Genomic DNA, 25304 nt, shown 5'->3' with positions numbered 1-25304 from the left:
GGTTGTGCCGGTTTGGATGTATTATGTCCCCCCAAAAAAGCCATGATCTTTTAATCCAATCTTGTGGGGTATTGGGATTAGGTTGTTTCCATGGAGATGTGACCCACCCAACTGTGAGTGACACCTTTGGTTAGAGTGTGACCTCTGATTGAATGTTTCCATGGAGGTGTGGCCCCGCCCATTCAGCCTGGGTCTTGATTAGTTCACTGGAGTCTTATAAAAGAGCTCACAAACAGAGGGACCTGAGAGTTGCAGGTGAGAGACACGTTTTGAAGATGGCTGTTGAAAGCTGACACTGACATTTTGGAGAGCGCCATTTTGAAACACTAACTGGGAGCAAGCAGATGCCAGCCATTTTCTTAGACTTGCCTGGAGAAAATGGTGTGCTTCCACCTGCATTTCTTTTTCTCAAGGACTTCTTTGTGAGCAGAGGATTTGCAGTAATTGGTCAGGGAGGGCATTTTCTGACTTTCTTGGAACATAGTCCCGCACCTGTTCTGAGCTCTGTAGCCCTGAATGGAAACTTCCCATAAAGTCTTTCCATTGTGCAATCTATAAATCAGCCTGTATGGCAATATTAAACCTAAAATGCCAGCTTCCCACCTGTATGGGAGTGCCTGTGAGGTGAACCTTCTCCATGTTCTTTCTTTAGCTCTGTGTGAGGGTTATTTCTCTCCTTGAAATGTTAATTGGTAGTTAATGTTAATGGCTCTTCTGCTTCTTTTATTCCTAAACCCTGAGTTTACCACTTCGCCACCACCATCAGACAAGGTTAAGACTTACCGTAAATATAGTCTTACAGCACTTCTGCATTCCTTCCTGGCTGGGGTTGCTGGATTCTCCAAATAAAAATAGAGGGGGTTTAGTTGTCTTTGAATTTCAGATAAACAACAAAAAAGTTTTTAGTATAAATAAGTCCCAATTATTTATCTGAAATTCAATTTTCATTCTACATGGGCATTCATTCCACATTTTATCTGGCAACCCTGTCCCTAGCACATGTTTCAATTGTAATTAATGAAATTTTGTACAATTATTTGGGTAAGGTCTGTCTTCCCCTGATAGACTGTAAGTACTGTGTAAGTAAGACTCTTACTTACAATGTGTTCTTAGTCACATTCATATTCCTAACATGTTTCTCAGGGCAGGGCTCATCGTGGGAGTTCACAAGGTGTTTGGGGAACAAATGAACGTCCATTCTGAAAGTTATGTTCACCACACAACACTGGGAGAGTATGATCCTCTTGACTGATGGTTAAGTGACCAGAGCCATCTTACCCTAAGAATCAAGCCAATGCTCCTGTTTAGCCTGAAAGCAGCCACAGAAAATATGTAAATGAATGAACTTGGCTGCATTTATTGATGGACTCTGAAATTTGAATTTCATATAATTTTTAGGCACTACAAACTATCATTCTTCTTTTATTTTTTTCAACCACTTAAAAATGTAGACACCATTCTTGGGCCATACACCATGCCTAGAACTGGTCCCCTGAACCCCAAACTCATGTACCATCCCTGCTTATTTTGACACTACCCAGCTTCTATAACTCTCCACAATGGAGATAGTTGTGGCATCCTCTGCACTTAGATGGCATCAAAATGACATCTCTTCTCAATTTATCTTAGGTTCTTGCAGACTTAGCTCAGGGGCAGGGCTCACAGCGGGGTGAAAGCCCTGCCTCCCTGTCTTGCAGGAACTCTGTCTTTCTGAGTGATTCTCTCGTCTGTATCCCTCCCAGGTTTAAGGGAGAGGAATTAGCAACAATCCCTATCCCACTCCCAGTGCAGGGGTTGAGAAGAGAAAATAACCTCCCTTCAGAAATTCAGCCCCATCAGTCCCCTCTCCTGAGCCCTCCCCTGTGAGTGGTTGGGGGTTAGCCTGTCTGTCTCTCCCGCCACCCATCTGGAAACCTTCTGCTGAGACGGGGATCACTGGCCAAAGCTGCTGGCAGCTCTCTGAACTTAGAATCTTTGGAACTTAGTAGCATTTGTCCATAATTTGAGGTGTTAACTACAGTTCCTGCCAACAGACAAGATCCCACTCAACATTCACTGATGTGTTTGCTTTGTTTAGGTTTGGCTTGGTTATTGTTTTTGTTGTTTTTTAGTTCAGGGTTTCTTTTTTTGCCCTACTAAGATGAAAGAAAGAAAGGAAGGCTTCCTGAATGAATGAATGAATGAATGAAAGAGAGGGAGGGAGAGAGAGGGGGGAAGGAAGGAAGGAAGGAAGGAAAGGGAGGGGAAGGGAGGGAGGAAGGAGAGAGAGAGAGAAATATTCACCTATCTTTGCTTTTCTAATCCATTCTAGGCAAGCCCTATCTATTACACTTAGGGACTCTGTTTCTTTGCTTATCATTGGGAAGAGCAAAATCATATTTGCATAGCTGATAACCACCTTTCAGTGCTGAGTTACTGAAGGGAGGTTATTTTCTCTTCTCAACCCCTGCACTGGGAATGGGATAGGGGTTTTTGCTAATTCCTCTCCCTTAAACCTGGGAGGGATAAGGACGAGAGAATCACTCAGAAAGACAGAGTTCCTGCAAGATAGGGAGACAGGGCTTTCACTCTTGCTTGTAAATGTGAAATGAGGTACTTGGACGTGAGGAAATACAGTACTCCTTTTCAGGTCTATCTTTCTTTGAATTTTCTGGGCTATTGTGGAAAGGCAGCCACACACAGGTAAGAAGCCAGTCTCTTGTCACTAATCACACATAAATGTGTACTCAGCACAAGCCTATGCACAGATGTTTGCACATACACTGTTAAACTAAGCTGCCTTTAGGATTGGAGTAGAAGAGAGCTTTCAGCAAGACATTAACCCATTGTGGCTCAATAGTGAGGAGTTTGGGAACAGAGCTCAGTCAGGTTGCTCTACAAGCAGTTTTCCTAGAAGGAATTCTATAGGTTCAGACACACGGGACTCAAACTGCCCTTGGAATTCAGACGTGCTTTAAACAAGCTTTGAAACAGCACGGACCTACCAAATGGGAAAAGGAAACTCTGTGATCTTCTGCTGGCTGGTTGCAAGCAAAACTAACAAAAATCAAGCCAAATAACATTCTTCACTTTGTCATTGGAAAAAATAATGGTGACAGTAAGTGCTTTTCCTCCTTCATCTCTTCCAGTGTATGCAACTTTGTTTAAAAAAAAATTACATCCATGCTTAACCATTTTGGAAAAAATATTACATAGACTTTTCTTTATTGACATTGGAAAAAGCCAAGCTGCAGTTGGTTTTATCCAACCTACCCTTGGAGCAGGAAGCATTATCACTCAAGATCTGTCTAGGGGCTGGCTTTTGCCAACAGCACAGCAGGCTGGGATCTCTCCAGAGGATTATCTGCCTTCCTGTCTGGTGCATGCTTTAGGTAATTCTGATCTAGTCCAGAGATCTCAGAGGATGCTGACACCAGCCCAGCAGAACAAGCAGGGGGCATGTCAATAAGCCCTACCCCTTGGCTTTCTCCTGGAGCAAATCTTTTCCTCCGGCCACCATATGTACTTGATCCACCCCCTGGAGAGAAGAGCTGCTGCTCCTGTCTTGCAACTGCTGGGAATTTTATGCCCAATAAAGGCTTTGTTATTACAGAATATGATTAGACCTTGCATGTAATTCCTGGGAGGTCTGTGGTTCGGTATATTCTACATCTAAATGTGTGCATTCTTTCTTCTGGGTTTTTACAAAAATAGGAAGAAACCATTTTTAAACAAAGTCATTCCTTTATGATGAGTCTAGTTGCACCTCCTTGCAATTGAGAGAACATATTGAGAGCACTTTTGCACGTTGATGTGGATTTATTTAATCAGCAGGCATAAAATGTGAAGTGTTAAATTCTGTTACTAGGGGCCCCATCTCCTCCTCCAAAGAGTCTTTGACACTGAAAATGGATTCCAAAGAGGTGGTTCATTCCAAAGACTCAGTTTAAGTTTTGCTAGCTGCACCTTCACAAGAGCAGCAGGTGACTGTAGGGGATTTAAACCATATAGAGGTGGCCTCGGCAAAGACTTCGTCTTGGGTCCCTTGGAGCACTCCCGGTGCTTTGCTAATGCTTACGTTTGGGTTTCTGTGGGTCCTTGGGCACTCCAGCTCAGAAAGAGGATTCTTTCCCATTAGCTTTCATTCCCACCTCCTCATTAACCCTTGATCTTGCAAATAAAATAAAAATTGGCAATCTCTGAAAACATTCTGTTTGGGCTTTTGTGTGGTACTTAGGGGATGCCTAAATTAGCCCAGAGGATTCTTGGCTGGCAAGCCTGATTACATCTATTGTTAACTCATCAGTAAACCAAAAATGCATAAGCCAACTTTTCCACTCAATAATTAGTCAATGGTTTCATTTGGTGATTCCTTCCATCAACTAATTACAGACTTAGAAAGAGTGATATCATTGCTTGGCTAGAAGAATAGGTAAGCTAATCAAAAGCCATTTTCAGAGATGGTTGAAAAGAGTGAAAAATGAATTTAAGATATCAAAGAAGTCATGCTGCCAGATTCAGGGAGACGGTGGATTTGCACTTTGAAATTAACCTTCAATACTGTGCTTCCTTTGGCTAAGTTGTAGAAATATGGAGTTTGGGGGCATCAGCAATCGAGAAGGAATGTTAAAAACAATCTGGCCCAAACTCCTAGGTTTACAAATGCAAAAGGTAATCTAGAGATTAAAATCACTTGCCCAAAGAATCAGAACAGAATTGAACTAAAACCTCAGTCCAAGTTTCTTTTGAAGCTGTTTGTGTAGAGACGAGTAACGAGAAACAGAAATCTACTACTTATTGGGATATTCTCACATTGTTTTAAGCATAATGATTTGTGATTAATGTACAGCTGTTTGCAGAGGTGAGTTTGATTGCTATACATTTTACAGCACCAAGCCAGAATTTCTATCTGTTCATCTACATCATTGGATGTGTTGCACCCACAGTCAGTGAACATGTATTGTTTGTTGGTACCGTGTAAAATTTGCACAAAGTCACACTCACCATCACTTACTAGGGCCCAGCAAACTCAAGATGGCCGCTATCTGGCAACTGCTGTTTTTGATGCTTAAAATGAGTGGTGACCCTGCCAAGCCTTAAGGACATGCAGCATGAGCAAGGAATATACCTTGAGGTTTTAAGCCATGATTTCTGTTCCAATCTTTTCCTTGTGTTTTTGTTCTTTGTGTATAGCTTAATAAATCATTTTCTGTCCCAATATGAAGGCATCCGGCTATATTTTCTTTTAAAAGTTTTAATGTTTTGCTCCATATAGAATTTTTTCAAGAGTAAGGAAGGATCTAATGTTATCATTATTCTATATGGAAAACATTCAGTATTTTATTGGCTACTTAATTCACTCCTCACTGATTTGTAATACCACCTCCCTCATATGTCAACTTCTCAAGCATGCATATGTCGGGTTTTTCTGGACTCATTATTTTATTCCATATCAAAGAAGCCTATTTGTCTGTTCCAGAACTACTACTACACAGTTTTAGTTATTATTGCTTTATAATATCTTCATATCAAGTAGGATGTACCCTCTTTAGTATTATTCTTGTTGAAAACTGTCCTGGTTACACTTGGCCATTTAATATTTATATAAATTTCAGCATCAACTTGTAAAGTATAAACTCATTCTGGATTATTATTTGGAACCACATTGAATTTATAGATTTATTTTGAGAGAATTTCCATTGAGTCTTTCCTTCTCTGAAAATAAAGCACGGTAAAGGTCTCTATGGATTTAGGTTTCTTTTATTTTGTAATCGTTCATTGTTGACATATGGTTATATTAGTTGTGTTGTTTTTGCATGTGGATCTTGTACCAAGAAACCTTGCTGAACTGTCTTATTATTTAAATAATTTGCAAGAAAAGATGACTTTGTTTCTTTCTTTTTTTTTTTTTTTAAATTGGTTCTATTTAGAGCCTCCAATTAAATGTGGAAAACAGGCAGTGTTACTGGGTATCCTGATTTTTTTCCTGATATTAAAGAGATTGCCTCTAAGGTTTTGCACATATATTTAAGTTTATTGTAGGTGCTTTTGTTTTTTAAAACCCTTTTCCAAGTTAAGGAAATCTCCTTCCCATCATGGCTCCTGTAAACCTTTCCATTTACCAAAAGCTCATTTGCCCAGAGTCATTTTGAATCCTACATGGACGGAGGTACTAAGGAAGAGGTTTTGTATTGCTTCTCCTGGGCACTCTCTCAGTATCAGCCACTCAGGACCAATTCTTTTATTAATTCCCTGGCTTGTGATTTTTCACCTCTTGAAGGTTAGAGTTCCAACTTAGGTGCAGGTCCAGGAACGTAATTTCTCACAAGAATTTGTTTTTCCAAGTCAAATTCATGGCACTGATGAGCTTCCTTGTTGTCCCCCAATCCTGGAAATGGGATTTATTTTTCCCTCTTTCAGCCAGGTTGCTGGGCTTCTAAAGTCTTGTCCTTATGCAAGTTCCTCTGAAACAGCTCCATTTATGTGGGTACAAGTGCTCACCTCCTGTATTAGTTGAGGTTCTCTAGGGAAACAGAACCAACAAGAGATATCTGTAAATATAAGATTTTATAAAAGTGTCTCATGCAACTGTGGGGATGCACGAGTCCAAATTCATAGGGCAGGCAGTGAACTGGCAACTCCGATGAAGGTGTTCGATGAACTCCTCAGGAGATACTGGCTAGTTGAAGAAGAAGTGAAGGTTCTCTCTCTTTCTCCCTTAAAAGCCTTCAACTGATTGGATTAAATCCAGCTGATTGCATCCTCTCATTGTGGAAGACATGCCCTTCATTGATGTAATCAGTCATAGGTGCAGTCAACTGACTGATGACTTAATAAATCAACCTTCTGGCTTATTAACCAGCCACAAATGTCCTTGTAGTAACAGTTAGGCCAGTGCTTGCTTGACCAGACACCTGGACACCATCACCTGGCTGAGTTGACACATGAACCTAACCGTCACACTTCCAAACCCTGTGTTGACCTTAAAACCCAACCCCATCCACTAGCCCTAGGGGGCTGCTGCAAAGTAGCTCATAACTCCAAAGCCCAGCTGGTCAGTCCTTCCCTGATTCGGACACACTTTAAAACTGGTTCTCAAACTTTTTGGTTTCAGGAACACTTCATACTCCTAAAAATTATTGAGGACTTCAAAGAACTTTTGTTTAGGTGACTTATATGTACCAATAGTCACATATTTGAGTTAAAACAGAAAAGAAATAATATTTATTCAATAATTTGTTTTAAGATAACATTAATAAATCCATTTAATATTAAATAATGTGTTTTTCTATCAAGTATATGTTTTCCAAGAGAAATACATTTCTGAAAAGAGTAGCATTGCTTTACATTTGGGCACATCTCTTTAATGTCTGCTTAATAAAAGCAGCTTGAGTCTCCTGTCTGCTTTGGCATTCAGTCTGTTATGATATGTTGTTATGGTTGGAGTACATGAAAAAAAAATCCAGCTGCACACAGATAAGTAGTTGGAAAAGGCAGGCGTATGTTAGTAGCCTTTTCAGAAACCTGTGGATATTTCTCTTTGATACCACAACAACACTTAGCATGTGGTAGTTTCTTAAAGGTTGGTTGCAACATAGAATTGGAAACCATGTCGTTGATCTTTTCCTATTCTGTTGCATTAAAATTCATTTAGTCTTATCTTATACTTTGGTCGAATCTTTTCCTCATGCATGATTTTATACATCATACATCAGTCATTTGAAAAGTATTGGTTCACTAAGTTTTGTAGATCTTCCAAATGTTGATACATTTGCATCATACAGTATCAAAAATGCATTTATTAATGTCACCACCAACCTCGTAAGTATTATTATGAAAAGAGTTTTAACTCCACAGACCTCTCTAAAAGGGGTTTCAGGAGACCCTTGATCACACTGAGAACCATTGCCTAAAATAATATAGTTATTTTTATTTCACCATCTCAGTGGTTTCGGTGCTTCCACATCCGCCATTTTTCCTGAAGCAGAAGCCAAAAACCTTTTCTATTACCAAAGATGCCACAGTGGAGAACTGCAAAGAGCTAGCAATAATCTTAACAATGTCTCCAAATGCACATAACCTTACAGCTTGCCCCACAATGGCCCAGGGACTGTTTCAGCCACATTCTAGAAACTGGCGGGAGTGAATAAGTCAAGAACATATAGCAGAACAGTTTTACTGGCTTCTATTTCTCCTTACAAAACAATGCAACTATTATCTACATATAACTATTGCTCAACAAAGAATTCACACTTGAGTCTTACAAACATGTGTTGCAGAGGAGTGTACCAGAACTCTCTGCATTTTCTTTCGAACCTTTCTGTAAATCTAGAGTTATCCAAAATAAAAGTTTAATTTTAAATAATGCAAGATGGTGATATGGTGTGTATCCATTTTGTTTTCTGGAGCCAAAAGTGTTGGATTAAAGATCAGGCTAAGCTGGTAGCTTTTCTCTAAGAAAGAAATTTATTTTATTTAGAAACTTGACTTCCAAAACAGAAAAATTAATTTGATCATGAAAGAAAAAGTGAGTTTGGAAAAAGTGTAAAAATAAATTGAGAGACACTGAAAATTAGTGAAATGTGTATTATATTAGATTATTACATATCCTAAAGCATTGCTCTCTTACTCTATGTCAGTCTCAAATCTAAATATGCCTATGTGAACTTTCACAATAACCCTACACATTGGGCACTATAATTCTCCACCTTTTACAGAGCAGTTCAAAAAGCTCAGTTTGTCAATGACGGAACCAGGGTTAGAAACTTAGTCTCTCTCGATCCAGAGTCCCTGCTCTCAGCCACTTGGCTCTACTGCTCTTACTGATGTGATTTCCAGAGATGGAAAAACTCACAGTCATGGAAGCCACAGCAGTGTGCAGAGAGGCTTTTATTATTGTTGGGCTCAGTCCCTAATTTTCATGTCACCTTTATTCTTGAGCCAACCGCAAGGATGGGAATGTGAAGGTGATGGTCTAGTTGGGGGTTGGAATGGGTTGTTTGTTTGTTTGTTTGTTTGTTTTGTTTTCAGGGAGTGCATGAATGCAGTCCTTCACTACTGAAGGAGTCGAGTTTCCCACATTTGGGGAAATCGCAGGGGTCGGCACATCCAGAGCACAATGGCTAAGCCTTGCCCTGGGAAAACCACCTTTGTGATCACAGTGTCTCCCCTGCCAAGGAAGTATCTGAATAGGGTTTTAAGCTAAGGTGGCCTGTGTACGCATTGGGTTACTAAATCCCAGTGTCCAGGAACACAGGTCCAAAACAGTTCTCAGAGAGAGAAAGGAGATTTAAGATATTGCACCTACCACAGGGAAAAATAAATTAAATGCAATTAATATGTACTTCTGCTAATACTATGCTGTACAATTTTTGTAGACATTTTATTCTGGAGATTTTGAAACATACTCTAAAGCAGAGAGAATAGACGTATAAACCCTAATCAGGTTAAACAATTATCAACATTTTGACAACATCTTTTTACCTTTCACCTACCCATTCTTTTGAAAGGTTGTCAGGAGTATTTTAAAGCAAATCTCAGATTTCATACCATTTCACCCATAAATGCTTCATATGATTTTTTAAACCAGTAAATACTCATTTTTAAGATAACCTCAGTCCACCCAATGATCACTTAATAAAATGAACAATTCCTCATAAAACATCTAATACTAATTTTATGTTTATATTCCCTTGGTTGTCTCAAAAATAACATTCTATGGTTAGTTTTTTAAATCAGGATCCTGATTGAAATGCATTTGAGTGCTATTTCTCCTAGGTTTCTTTTAATCTCTAACAGTTCTTCCTGCTCCCATTTTCTTTATGCCATTTATTTGTTAAAATAACCTGGTCATACATCCTGTCACATTTTCTACATTCTCGATTTGGATGCTTGCTTCCTTGTCATGTCATTTCACATGTCCTCTACTCCCCATATTTCCTCTTACCTGGTAATTAGATGAAGAGGTTTGATTAGATGCTGATTCTATTTTTCTTAGCAAGAAACACACTATAGATGTCCCATTCTGAGTGATATTAGTGGTTATGATTGAGTCATTAGGCTCAGATGCGGTCAACCTGCACCAGGCATTACTGGGGTCCCCATCAGCCTTCACCTAGTACCAGCAACCAATTTTGATGGTTGCCTAGATCCAGTTTTCATGAGGAGCTGCAAACCAATTATCTAATTCTCTCATTTCTTCTTCTACAAATAACTTTTATTTGTCAACTATTTGGTCACTCCAAAATATGATATGTACCAAAGAAAACAGGATAAATGCTGAATTCTATATGCTGTTTATTGACCAAAATTATACAATTATTATTCTGAATAATGAGCTGATGCCCTAGAAACTTCCAAAGGTGACCAATGTTTGTTAACATCATTTTGAAATCACAGATTTTTATAGATTTGAAATGTTTCAAGCCATTATAGTCATTATTATTTTTGAATACTGAAATTGTCCCACCCTCTTCTAATGTCCTGTGTCCTTTTGATACAGTCCCCAGATGATCCAGGCTCACCTTGCACATTTTCAGTTGCAGGAATCAGATCTGGAACCAGTGATTTATACAAAAATGCTTGGTTGCTCAGATGTGGCCTTCTCTCTCCAGCTAAGCCAACTTGGCAGGTGAAATCATTGCCCTCCCCCCTATGTGGGATCAGACACCCAGGGGTGTAAATCTCCCTGGGAACGTGGAATATGACTCCCAAGGAGGAATCTGGACCTGGCATTGTGGGATGGAGAACATCTTCTTGACCAAAAGGGGGATGTGAAAGGAAATGAAATAAGCTTCAGTGTCAGAGAGATTCCAAAAGGAGCCAAGAGGTCACTCTGGTGGGCACTCTCACGCACAATTTAGACAACCCTTTTTAGGTTCTAATGAATTGGAATAGCTAACAGTAAATACCTGAAATATCAAACTACAACCCAGAACCCATGATTCTTGAAGATGATTGTATAAAAATGTAGCTTATGAGGGGTGACAATGTGATTGGGAAAGCCATATGGACCACACTCCCCTTTGTCTCGTATATGGATGGATGAGTAGAAAAATGGGGGCAAAAAAAAAAAGGCACCCAGTGTTCTTTTTTACTCTAATTGTTCTTTTTCACTTTAATTTTTATTCTTATTATTTTTGTGTGTGTGGTAATGAAAATGTTCAAAAATTAATTTTGGTGATGAACACACAGCTATATAATGGTACTGTGAACAATCGAATGTACACTTTGTATGACTCCATGGTATGTGAATATATCTCAATAAAATTGAATTTAAAAACAAATGCTTGGTCCCCTTACATGGGAAACAGTATTTAGAGAAAATAAGCTAGGCATAAAGTAATTTTATGGCTTCAGATAACTGGCCTATTTGATAAGGAAAATATGCTGACTTTAAGTTTATCTGTTAAAACACAAATAACATAAATAGGTAGAGAGACGTGTCTCTGTAAAAACTGACTGCGATACAATCTTGACCTGTTTATGTGACGCTGCTTTAAATAGTAGGCCAAACTTATCAACATCAGACAGTACGAAACAGAAATCTGCAAATATCTATGTTGAAAAATGAAATAACTGGTTTTCATGGAAACTACAAGAAGAACTAACATAGTTGCCACATTGGCCAATAAAGTACACATACTGAAAGTAATGTGTTTTTCTGTCTTGTCACCATGTTTGTGACAATGACGAGTTGGGCACTACTACGCTGCTGGACATTGACCATGGGCCCATGTCATAGATTCATTTATCAGCACAATGTGCTAAATACTTTATTACCACCTAAATTTAAAGACGATTATATGGACCTACTTTTATTTTTGACAAAATAACTAGAGCTTATGGGAAATTTATACTTTGCTCTGCGTATTTTGTAAATAATCCACACTCTTTTCAGTTTTATAGAGCTAAAAACTTGCTTATTCGAGAAACATTTTCATATGTGATTTAGGAAAAGTCAAAAATAGAAAACAAAGCATAAATAAACTCAAGTCATTTTAATTGCCAGATTAAATATTAAAATCACTAAAAAGCAAACTAGTTGAAACCATGATTACTCCTCAGAAAATCCATGACAAATAAAAAGAACAGTAGGGAAAGTATTTTTAATACATTATCTTTTTTTTTTTTAATTCTCCAAGCCTTTGTTGTTAAGGAAGCAAAAACCGCTGTTTCACTTCCCTGAAGCCACTGATAAAACCAGGCAAGAACATCAGAGAAAAAACAAATCCAAGATAGGTGCCATCCCCAGGGGAATGGAGTGCCTCTTTGTTTTATATTTCCATTGGAAATCTGGAGATTTTGCATGCAAACATCTTATTTCATGGCACTGCTTCTCAAATTGAGAGATTAAATCTAGCTCTGCATAAAAGGTTTTTCAATAAAGTAGGTTGCAGTCTTCTGCTTATGGAAAATGGATGCACGATCTGATATGCTTTCAATTGCTAACTTTTGTTTCACAAAAGCTGGAAGGAATTTCAACCAACCATTATCTAATCAAGAAAATATTTCCTACCTATCTCGTCTTCAACATAACTTGCTGCCAAATGTAGTTTTGACTATTGTAAATCACTATGCATTGTAACAAGCAAAACAGACTCTCTAGTTTTGTTAGAAAAGGTACAAATTTTAGAAATGATTCATCACTATCAATGAAATGCCCCCAACTTTTGTGCGTATTGCAGAATGACTATTATATGACATAACTTAATGTCATGTTGGTTATACTACTTTATTTGAATAGAATTTTTATAACTATGAGATACATACAGAAATTATAATAATTCTATGAGGTCTTTCCATGCTTCCACTGCAAGTCTGCAATTTAGGTGTTTGTTTAGCTATAAAATTTATAATGACTTGTAACATCAAAATTCCACCTGAGTTCAAGATAGCATAAAACGCATTTGGAAGCAAACTAAATACGTGTTGTGTCTTTTGGTGGTTTTCAAATAAAAAAAAGAAAAAGGTATCTCAATCTGTCTAACCACCAATTAATTCCCCCATGAGCATAAAGCAGCTTGGAAAAACATGCCTTAGCAGATAAGTTAACTTCTCCAGAAATGTTGGTACCTGGTCTCCTGGTTGGGCTCAATTCAAGAGGACAACCATGTGTGCACAGGAAGGAGGGCTTGAGCTGAGAGAGATTTTCAGAGACACTCCCTCATCTCTTCTGAAGTGTGTGTTCAAAGAGGCACAAGAGGAAGTGGCTGAAAGCCGAGATTCCGGAACCGACTGCCTGGGCTCAGACCCTGCCTCTGCCCCTCCTGGTTCTGTGACCTGGGGAGAGTGACTTCATCTCTTTGTGCCCACACTTCATCCTCTGTAGAATGGGGAGACTTGTTAAAGGTCAAAGGTGTAAATGAGTAAAATACGTAAAATGCATGGAACAGGGCCTGGCACAAGAAAACACTATATCCATGATGGAACAGCTATTAGTATGTATTCTAGAAGCTCCAAAGCAGACCATGACCTGCCACCTGTATGACTGTTCCGGTTTGCTAATGCTGCAGTTATGCAAAAATACCAGAAATAGATTGGCTTTTATAAAGTGGGTTTATTTGGTTACAAAGTTACAGTCTTAAAGCCATAAAAGCGTCCAAACTAAGGGTGTCAACAATAGGGTATCTTCACTGAAGAATGGCCAATGGCATCTGGAACACCTCTGTTGTCTGGGAAGGCTCATGGCTGGCATCTTCTTCCTTTGCTCCCAGGTTTTGTTTCAAAATGGTTTTTTCCCAGCATGTTTCTCTATAGACATCTGGGGGTGTTCTCTTAGTTTCTCCCAGGCAAACTCTGAAGTAGCAAAAGTCTACTTTCAATGGCCATCTTCAAAATGTCTCTCTTGGCTGAAGCAGCAAGCTCCTTCTGTCTGAGCTCTTATAGGACTCCAGTGATTAAATCAAGACCCATGCTGAATGGGTGGGGCTATGGAAATAATTCAGAGTTCTCACCCACAGGTGGGTGGGTCACATCTCCATGGAAACAGCCTAGTCCAAAGATTCCAACCTAATCAACACTAATATATCTGCCCCCACAAGATTGCATCAAAGAACATGGCATTTTGGGGGCCATAATACATCCAAACCAGCACAATGGTCATGTATTCACTTAGTAACCACTTATTTAATTTCTGACATGTTTACAGTGGAGACATGTCACACAACTTTTAATGTATGAGAATGCAGGGATCTGGTCCAAAGCTGACAAAAATCCAGGCTGTGTCCAGACACGTACACACACATATGCACACACACATATATACATACACATACAATATGACCTCCCTAGGAATTGTCAAGCATAATGTTGTGCTTGAATAATACCTAAAATTATCTCTTTACACTCCATCTCCATTTCTCGGGGCTGTTACGACAAACTAGGTGATTTAAAATGAGAGAAATGCATTGTCTCACAGTTTTGGAGGCTAGAAGTCCAAACTCAAGGTGCATGTAGGGCCAGGCTTCCTCTGAAACCTCTGGAGAGAATCCTTCCTTGTGTCTTCTAGCTTCTGGTGTTTGCCGGCCATCCTTGGTGTTCCTCAGCTTGGAGATGCATCACTGCACTCTCTGCCTCCATCTCCACATGTCCTTCTCCTCTCTGTGTTTGTCTATGTCCAAATTTCTTCTTTGTATAAGGACACCAGTCACACTGATTAAGGCTCACCGAATCCAGTTTGTCCTCATATTAACTAACCACATCTTCAGACACCCTATTTCCAAATGACTGGGGGTTAGGACTTGGGTATGTCTCTTTGGATGATACAAGTCAACCCAGAACACACCCTTACTCTGGGATCTGACCCTTTGTACAGTGACTCCCATGTGCTCTGTCCCAGATGGTGAGGAAAATATTTGTCAATAACGCATAGTCTCTGTCCTCAGAAATCGAGTACACGGCACATAGTACTAGTTCATTGTACAAAGGTCCTCAAAAATTAGTGTGCTTAAGTGTTATCCAGGGTGCCCATTAAAATGCTAATTCTGCAACCCATCACAAGAGATTATGATTCAGCAGGTCCGGAGTGTGATTTGGCAACCTGAGTCCCAATAAGCACTGCAGGTAATTCAGATGTATGAGCCTCCAGACCGCTTACTGGACTGATGGACAGGAAGGTACTGATTACAAGAGCCAGTTAAGGGAAAAAAAATACAGGAATATCTCAGAGAACCTAAGAGCCAGCAGTACAGTCAGATCTAATGCAGGACTCAGAGTAGGAAAGGGAACATAACCATAGCACGATTCCCACAAGTGACAGAGAGGCTGTGCTTGGAAGAGCAGCTCCCAGCTGCCCCAGCCTGGCTTCAGATTCCCTCTCCATTCCAGAGCCCTGGAGTGCTGAAAGAGGTTCATTCGAGCCCAGAGGAACCTTTAGGCAAAAAGAAAAGAGTCCTGTCCTCGTTCCTGTTTGGGATCACAGAGGGATCCATTATGCAGGGAGCCAAGGCAGACCCAGTGGGCAGCACAACATGGCCAGGCAGAGGGAGCATCTGATTGGGAGGCCCTCACCCCCCTTGTGCCTGGGGGTCAACTCTCTAAGGTAAGACTCTGTGGGCCGGCCATGGGACCGATGCTGCTGGGGACAAAGTGATGCCCCCACAGGGACAGGGCCACAGTCCACAGGCAGGGCCACCAGGTTCCAAACAAGCCTGGGAAGAGTGATCCCAAGTTCATCTACCATAGACATAAACATCAGATGCCAGCAAAACACTCTGGGATGGTGGCAATTCAGCACCCACTGAGCCTGAGGATCTGACTGCCCAAAACACAGTTACCGGCTTCCATCGTCCATAGTCACACATGTTAAAGGCGAGAAGAACTGAAGAACCTGACAGACTGAGCAGTTTTGCCCCCAGTGGGTGAATTAAACCCCACAGGTAGGTTTTAATTATTCGCTAAAATGAATGGTCTCAAAGTGTGGTTCCCAGTAACATCAACATCACCTGAGAACTTAGAAATGCAAATCCCTGGGCCCTACTCCAGTACTACTGAATCGGAAACTGGGGATGTGACCAGCACTCTGTGGTTTAAGTCCTACAAGTGCTTCTCATGATGCAAAACTTTGTCCACACTTGAGGTTTCTTGAACTTTTGACAATCACTTGGGGAGCTTCAGCACCTGCTCATGCCTGGGTTCCCCAAAGACTGATTTAATGGGTCAGGGTGTGGAATTCCAGGGCTCTGGAATTTTCTGTAGATCACAGGTGATCCTAATGTGCAGCCACGTTTGAGAACTGCTAGGGAGACTATGATTAGTATTTTACCTCTAACAGTTGGAGTGCAGTTTTATTTTTAAAAATACTAAAGAGTAAGCAAACTACATTTCCTTCTCACAACTGGCCTAGTGTAATTTTGTAACCTCATTACAAGTCTCTCATTTCCTGCTCCCTCCGATTTGGTGTCTCCCTTCCTCTGTAAAAGGACTGTTCTATCCTCCCTCCCCTGCTCCATTGCTCCCATCATCTGTATTGTCTTTAGATATTTCTTGAACAGAGTATGTTACATCTTCTGTGCTGCGTTCTGATGAGGTTGTCCTGGATAAGGCTGCCTGTGAACAAAGCATGGAGATTTTCCCCAGGGAGCCCATCTGGGGTGGGGTGGGGTCTGCAGAGAGGACACTGGAGCTTACAAGAAGGGACTCTGGCAAGGGAAAGGGGGAGCTCCGGTCGTTCTCTGGACTTCTCCATCTTGGGCCTGCACAGAGATTTAAACCAGCTTAAGCCACAATGTGATGGGGCAGTGATCCCCCCCATAAAAGTCAACTGGTGGGACAGCAGCAATTGGCATCATCCCCAAGAAGGTGATGCCTGAGATCAGGAGCTGGCACTGAGGTGTTCTGCTCTACCCTTTGAACCTATTGCATTGCTCAACTTAAAGGAATTGGACTAAATTCCATTAAGAGAACTGTTTTCTGGAACTATGTGGCTCCCACCACAAACCTAAGAGCTGCTTTCCCTCAAATGCCTACTACTACAAACTCAGTTCTCCTTTCTCCCAACTCTTCATGTTCCATCTCCTCAAGAATATATGAAAGTCTGGCTGATCCTCAGAGAATTGTATTTGCACATTTCCAAAATCCAGTGCAAATGTGTGGAACATGATACTCAGCCATCCCTTAGGAATCCCTGGGTAGCCACGGGAAGGGCAAATATGAAGCAGGTGGACTTGGAGCTGTGCTGACTACATCACTTTTTTGTTCCCTTCAAACTACTACAAATGGGTGGCTATTGGTCATTGTTTCACTAGAATGAAAGAATTCAACACATATTTACTTCATGCTTTCTATCTGCCCACCCCTAAATTCTGGGTGTACAAGGATGTGTAAGATATGGCCATGGCCTTCAAGAAACCTTCCATTCCTAGTGCGTAAAACAGCCATATTAACAGAAAACTGCAATTCATTTCACTGCAGTTAAGACCTATAACAAAATGAGGAGAAAGAAATTAAGAAGTGTGTGGGTGTGTGATTTGAATGGAATCTTGAAACATGCTGCTCTGAAGCCAAGATCCGCTTCAGGACTAGGATGACAATGGGAGGAGCTGTCTTTAACACAAACTAAAATATATCTCTTCCTATAAAATTAGCCTTTCACGAATATTTCTTGTACATGTGGACTTCAACTTGGGATACTGTGATGGTTTGAAGCTGTATGTACCCCAGAAAAACATGTTCCTAAATCTAATCCATTCCTGTGGGTGTGGACACACTGTAAGTAGGAACTTTTGATGAGGTTACTTCAGTTAAGGTGTGGCCCATCTTATTCAGGATGGGTCTTAATCTTAGTACTGGAATGAAGAGAGACAGAGAAGCGAGAAAGCCACAGAAGCAAAAACTGAAATCAATGAAACCCAAAAGAGAAGGGAGAGACCAGCAGACGCCACCATGTGCCTTGCCATGTGGCAGAGGAGTCAAGGATCACTGGCAGCCAGTCTTCAGGAAGAAAGCACTGCCTTGTTGATACCTTGATGTGGAGGTTTTTCTCAGCCTCAAAACTGTAAGCTAATAAATTCCCATTATTAAGCCAACCCATTTTGTGGTATCTGCTTTCACATAAAACTTAACAGGTATTAAGCAGTTCTTTGTGGAGCTCCAGCACTGAGACACTGAGGGCAAAGGGGAGGACACAAAAATGTGAGTTGTCCTGGAGATGACAGGGAAAATAATTGGAGAGGAATGACGTAGCAGCCCCAACTTGGTGTTGCTGAAAACTGAATAGCCCATAATAATCTAACCTCAATTTCTGCCAGAGGCTTTGGACAAAATTCTACCTGAGCAAGGGGTTGGATCTGAAAGAAACCTGAAAGAGGAACCTTTTCCTCTATCAGCCATCCTGGGAAGAAGAATCCAAGTGTGGGGGGCAGTGATTGGGGTGGGCATGCTTCTGTCTCACTGCTGACAGAAGCAGCCCCATCGGTGGGCTGTCCCTCCCTGTGCTCATCTCCAACCCCTCTCTGCTCTATAGAGACAACTCCCAGCTGGGTGTGCACAGCTGGGTAGGTAATTCCAGATCTGGGCTCAGTATTGGAAGACCACTTGGCTGCACAGATAGGCCACATTTGTCAAGATCAGCTTTATCAGTAAAAGGAGGTGACATTTTGGCATATGTCAGCTGATGGGTTTGTCTCATTCATCAGATAATTCAGAAGTTAAGTGGCAAGCAGAAGCATCCTATATTGGGTCCTCTCAACCCAAATACCTAGGAGTAGGAAATGAGGATTCAAAAATGAATCAGGGAAAATGTTCCGGAATTAGATGACTGTGATGGTTGCTGAACACTGAGTATACTAGGAACCACTGAATTGCAAATTTTAAAATGGTGACTTTCGTGGTATGTGAATTATAATCTCAATAAAAATAAAATAAATAAAAAACATTTTAAGTGAATCATTGAATGGGATAAGGGGGATTGGGAGTCTCTGTCTCCAAGAGCTGCATGGAGTTGGACCCTGGATCTGAGCCGAGCAGATGCCCAAAGCTCTCCTAGGGCTGGGAGCTGCCACTGCCCCTCCATGTGGAGATGGGACAGGATCTAGGGAAGATGCTTTTTAAGGGCCTTCACAGGTGGGTTCCTTGGACATCCATGTCTAGCAGTTTTTCTAAGTTAATCTTCGTAAAGTCTTTATCTATGAATTTTAATTACTGGCCTACAGAAAATTATAGCCTGATGCTCTCTATCACATAAAGAGACTATGCCCACAATGGAGACACAGCCATGAACAAGGAGCAGTCAAGCATGGGACATTTTTTTTTTTTTTTTGAGAATGCAAGAAGTGACCCACACTAGAGCAAGCCATCACCCAGGATATGACAGGGACATGGGTGTAACAGCAGTGCACTTGGGGAGGTCCAGGCACCAACCATCTAAAAGTCCCCAAAATCACCAAGAAAGAGGAGCCTGTGAAAAGACTATTTCTGTAATCAAAGTAATCATGGGGATTTGAGCAATTGCTAAATTGTGTAAGGGCACAAAAAAGAAGCGCCCCTTTAATTTTAGTCACATGCTTGTTAAGTCAGGTCATTTACAGGATATATTTATAATTTGGACCTCAATTTAATTTATCCCACATTTACCTTTTGAAAATTTGCATTTTTCCATAATATTACAGAATATATTCTAAAGGTTTTTCACATTATTCAATATTCTTTTCTAACATCTTTAAATGGTTATACTTATTAAATATTATTCTAATATATGTAAATATTTTAAATGTATATGTAATGGTTAATTTCATGTGTCAATTTGACTAGGTAATGGTGTCCAGTTGTTTAGTCAAACAAGCACTGGTCTGATTATTACTGTGAGGGTATTTCGTAGATGGATTTGCATCTATAGTCAGTTGATTGCATCTATGGCCGACTGCATCTACAATCAACAAGGGATCTTGCCCTCAGTATTATAGGCATTCTCCTCATCCAATCAGTTGCAATCTTAAAGCCGGAACTGAAAATTTCAGAAGTCAGAAAGAAGAATTTCTGCTTAGATTTCAGCCAGCCAGCTTCTCCTGAGGAATTCAATTTCACCTTCATCAAAGTATCCAGGTTGCAGCCTGCCCTACAGAGTTTGGACATACCAATCCTTTCAGGTGCCAAAGTCAATTCATATCTATTGGTTCTGTTTCTCTGGTGAACCCTGAATAATACAAATTATATGCAAAATATATGTAAATATAACATATAAATTATATACTTGGCCATTACATGGGATTACTATAATTTAGAAAATGAATCATCTATTGCATACATATATTAAGTTTATAGACAGATTTTTCAGATGCATCTTTGCACAATCCATGATTATTCCTTAGCATGCTAGTAAAGCTTCCCACCCCATATATGCCCATTCTTGGAGGACCTGTCTTTATCCCCTTCTCAGAGAGTTTGCTTCCATGGGGATAGAGAAAAAAGCTGCCTGCTTTCCTGATGCCTCCCAGTTGGTGACATTCTCTCGTGCATGACTTAGCATATTTTGCACTCTTAGGTACTTTTCCCTTCTGTAGGATCAAGTAAGCTTCCGGGTGGTTTATTTACTCTTGGTGCTTGTTTATTTGATTTGACAATTGAATGATCATGATTTGGCACTTAAGATTAATCCTATAGAAAAAATTGCTGGATCCAAGTAATTGAAAATATTATGGAGAGAATACATGCATGCACTTATACACATAGGCAACACAAACTTACAAATACAAAACACATAAACACATATTTGAACACTGCTCTCCAGAAAGGTGTCATCACTTTCTGTTGCTATATTCATTGTCTACATCTATTAGCAGGACTACTGTTTTTCCAAGCTTTTAGGAAAAATATGCTCAATGCTCTTTCATTTCCAATTTTTTAAATAATTAATGTGGTTGAATTTTTTTTCAATATGCATAAGCCATTTGTTTTTCTTCTTTCATTGATTATCTCTTCTGGGTTTTTTGTTTATTTGCCTATTTGGGTACTTGTGCCTTTCTTATTAGTTTCTAAAGAATGTCCTCTCATGCCATTTGCAATTATTACCCATTTTTTAGTATTTATATGGTAAAATGTAGCAATAGTTTTATAATTCCTACCTTAGTGTGAACTTTAAAAAGTCTTCTCTATCTCAATATTATACTGGTGTTTATCTGAACTTTCATATTTTATATACTTGTGTTTACATTTATAACGTTAATTCCTTTGGGAACTTGTGGTTGAAGGTCTGAATAAGGAAATTTCATATTTTTCAAAATGCTTTGCCAGTTGTCTAAGCACCTTTTTCTTCATTAAATACCTCCTTTCTTCATTTATGTGAAATTCAGCATTTATCATTTTCTAAGCTCTTAAATATATTTTGATATTTTCTGGAAATTTTCTTTTATTTCTTTGGATTGATATTCCAGTATTATGCTATTTTTAATTCTTGTGGTTTTATAACATGTGTTGAGGTAGAGCAAGTCAACCTCTCCTTCCATTTATTCCCTATATTTACTTTTAATATTCATATCTATTTATTTTTGCTGGCAAACTTTAAAATCATGTATTGATAGGTCCTTCCACACAAATAAAAATTATCACCTCTTCCTACTCCTCCTCCTCATCATCATTATCATGCTCACTCTGATGTGCATTTCACTGAATCCATCTTAAATATCTAGAATGCTGAGAGGAGAACTGACACAGCCCTAATATTCTGTTTTCTCTTACTGAAATATAGTATAATTGGGATTTATTCAAATGTGTTATGTATTTTTTTCCCTATTGATCTTAACAACTCTTGTACCGTGTATTGCTGAGTAGTTAATAACTTTTGTCATCATTCTGACTCTGACCTTTTTTCTCTTAAATTTGCACATAGATTATTGCTGCTATATAATAAAGCCATAGATCAGAGAATATAACCGATAGCCCATAAATACAAGTCCAACAACAGATGTGTTTGGGGAGTCTATATTCTTGCAGTCTGCACGGTGTTTTTATTTTTCTTTTGATTGGCTTTCTAATTTGAGTTAATTGAGCATTTAAATAAAATTTAAGTCAGGAGATTGCAATGGAAATCCAGAGTTCCATATCCTCTTGTAAACCAGAAGATCTCACAACCTTGGGCTTCCATTCTCACATGACAGCAACCAACACGGGCTTGAGGACAGCAGTTCATCATCAATGGAGCACTCAGACCCCAAGGGAGCCCACGCCCTGCTACCCCCTGTGGTTTCCTGGCCACTGGGATTGAATGTCAGTTGCCCCTTATCATTACTTTTGTAATATAAAGTTATGTGAAAGTGAATTATTTCTCATATTTCATGCCTCTATCAAAATCTGGGAAAATAAAAGACTGAGAAGAATACATGTTTTAAAAATCAAGACAGAGAATAATTATTTATGGAAGGGAAGAATATTATTTCAAGTATAAGAAGTAAATTTAATTAAGATGTCATTTTATAATGAACCAGAGTTAGAACTTAGGTGTATATTTTGAAAAGATAAGTGACTGACATCTTTATAAATTGAAATAAAAAGACCAGAATTTTGGTTTAGAATGTGAATAAAATGAGTTTTGCTGCAGTAAAAAGGGAAAAATTGCCTAGACATCAAAACATTTCCTTGATAATGAGTTTAAATAAGAGTGCCTATTCAGTGAAGAAAAAAAGGTATGCCTCTAACAAATAGGAATTTACCAACATAAGTCTAATGAGAAGTACAGTTACTCCATCTGGCAAAGGTTGATAATTTCCTGATAGTTTTCTGCCAAAAACTACCTGGAAATGGCGCAAGAAACTATGTCTCCCAGCTTGCTGTGTGATAAGGGTAGTTATAAGATTAGGTTGACACACCCAGTAGTATAGAATGTGAATAAATGTGATGCATACTATTTCTGTACCACTTGCTTAGAAAATTGCTTACCCTGTACTTGAGCAATTTCCCTTTCTGCAAGCAGATGCCCAGAACAGGGCTTCAAATATGTGGTCAAGGTAAACACCCCAAAAGAAGGTAGAACAACAAGATGGAACTTAGATTCTGGAATAACTACATAGAACCGAGCAGCCTGAGCAACCTAGAACCCAGACACCCTGGAGCTATTACAGGAAAGTGAAATAAACTTTTTTCTTCCTTTTGTCACTATACTCTGGGTGTCTTTTCTTACAGAAGCTTAAATTTTACCCTGTGTGTTGAAAACATGGGTGAGCACTTAGAAAGCAAGTTGCATGAAATTTTAAATTACTTGTGATATTTTCCATCTTAGTTGATAAGAACAGAAAAATAAAAAATTCCACCCCATTAGCTCTTTTAATTTACAGCATCAATGGGAAATTTTATGGACCAGAAGAAATTTTGGACTTGGTATCTATGACAGCATGGAATCAGGAAATAACTTAATTCTGTGTGTTGACATATGTCTTAGAAATTTCAATACAACTTGTTGAAATTGGTAAGCCTAACTATAGAAGGTGCTCCTTCTATGCTAGGAGTTAGCATCTTACTTGTAAGGAAATCTGCATCTAAGGTAGCAGGTTGTAAGCCAATCCTTGCCTCGTTCACGAGGAACCACTTTGAGCTAAAAAATTAGGAACAGAATATAGCGTGGATGGGGGGTAATTAGCATCATAACCTGGATACACTCAAGTCGCTTGTCAACTCAGACAAAAGTTCATTGCTGTTCGTGATGACTTCACTATGCATTACAGTGGTCAGCTGTTCTATATGGAACATTAGTGGCTTAGCTGGACCTGCAAATAAATTTACTTGTTAGGTCATCCAAGTAATATCACCCACCTCAGCTTACAAGGAAGCCCAGGTCTTCAACTTGACATTCAACAGACCTAAATACTTTGCATATATCCTACAAGAGAGCTTATGGTCACCCAGTTAGGACTGGGCACCCTCAGAAACGATGAAATTGGGGCTAGCTGAAGCGTGGGGTTAAAACTGAATTCAAAATTAGGCTCTTAATGATAAATAACACAGTGTGCTTCCTGTGCAATGGGCATTGTTCCAAGAGCTTTACAAATACTGGGTCATTTAATCCCTCTGATACAGGTTCTATTATTACCATCTTTTTACAGATCAACTGAGGCTCTGAAAGGTTGCAAAATTGGCCCTGAATCACAATTTTTAACTGTTGGAGACAGGATAAAAACCAGGCATTTTTGCTTGCAACGCTACGTATGCACAGTCTACTGTTTCCTAACTTCACATTTTAGGAAAAATAACCCTCAGTGCTCACTTCATCTTTGTCAACACTGATAGACTGAATGAAGAGCTACAGGTGAACATTTCTGAGCTCGGTACAATACGGTAGTACACGTTTACCTCATTACATCAGAATTCCATAATGCTACAAATATCCAAGGTGTCGTTACACTAAACAGAAGAAAGATTCTACAAAGATGGATAAAGAGGTACAAAGACTCCTTTAGGTTAGGAATTTCCTAAGTTTTGAGAGCAGCTGTTTTCTATTATGAAATAGGAAACTCTAAAACAAAATATTACTCCCAGTTAAAGGATTCAAGGTTGAATTCTATTCTGCACATTACAATGGAAATATAAAACTCGATATTGATATCTTAATACAAAAGGTGTCATTTTTTCAGGCTTACATCAGCATTCCCAAGTGAGAAAAAAATTATAAAATAAATCTTCTGATTTATCAATTGGGAATTTTCTATTTCGAATTTAAAATATAATCTCTAGTATTGTAGATGTTTATATCACTTGCTTAAATCAAAATTCAATAAAACTATGGAATTTTTATTACCTTCCTAACACTTTTACTTTCCTTCATCCATTTTCATTATGTGAAAATGCTGTAAGCATTTGAACTGTGACCCCAGTTATAGATCAGGGTGGGTTTATTGATTAACTGGCAACCTTACTAAACTCTCAGTAGTGCTAATATTTTTTCAATGAGCTTTTGCAGATTCCCAGGGGAAAATGATAAGAGCTAACAAATATAATATTACATCTTTCTTTCTAATATATAGCCCTTATTTAGTTTTACAACTTATTTCAATAGACAGCATTTCCAGATGAAAGTTCAATAATGGGATAAAATAAATATAATGATAATAGATATGTCATTCCTAGGGACATTTAAGTACTTCAATGTGGCTGACAATTTGAAAACGATATCCTTTATTGTCTATCACCAATTTACTACAAATTTATGTGAGGATTAAGGTTTGAATATTATCTCAAGCCTTATGTATTTTTCAAGTGATAAAATGATTTTTCTCCTTTGACTTATAAAAGTAATGAAGAGTATCACTAAATGTCCTAATATTGAACCATCCCTACATTCTTGGAATAAACTAGCAAATTGGAATAAACTAGATTTTTTTTGGGGGGATGTAAATATACAC

General features: G+C 39.1%; 1 non-coding gene across 1 annotated transcript; it reads right to left on the bottom strand.

Annotated features, from left to right (window-relative positions):
• Nucleotides 1-9005: 9005 nt before the first annotated feature.
• On the bottom strand, nt 9006-9163 carry LOC119535607. The gene has a single exon (XR_005217223.1). It is a non-coding gene; the product is annotated as a U1 spliceosomal RNA (small nuclear RNA).
• Nucleotides 9164-25304: the final 16141 nt, after the last annotated feature.

This window comes from Choloepus didactylus, chromosome 5 (assembly GCF_015220235.1).
Source record: "Choloepus didactylus isolate mChoDid1 chromosome 5, mChoDid1.pri, whole genome shotgun sequence".
Classification (NCBI taxonomy): domain Eukaryota; kingdom Metazoa; phylum Chordata; class Mammalia; order Pilosa; family Megalonychidae; genus Choloepus; species Choloepus didactylus.
The sequence above is the reverse complement of the archived record's forward strand: the minus strand, read 5'-3'. Positions and strand labels throughout refer to the sequence as shown.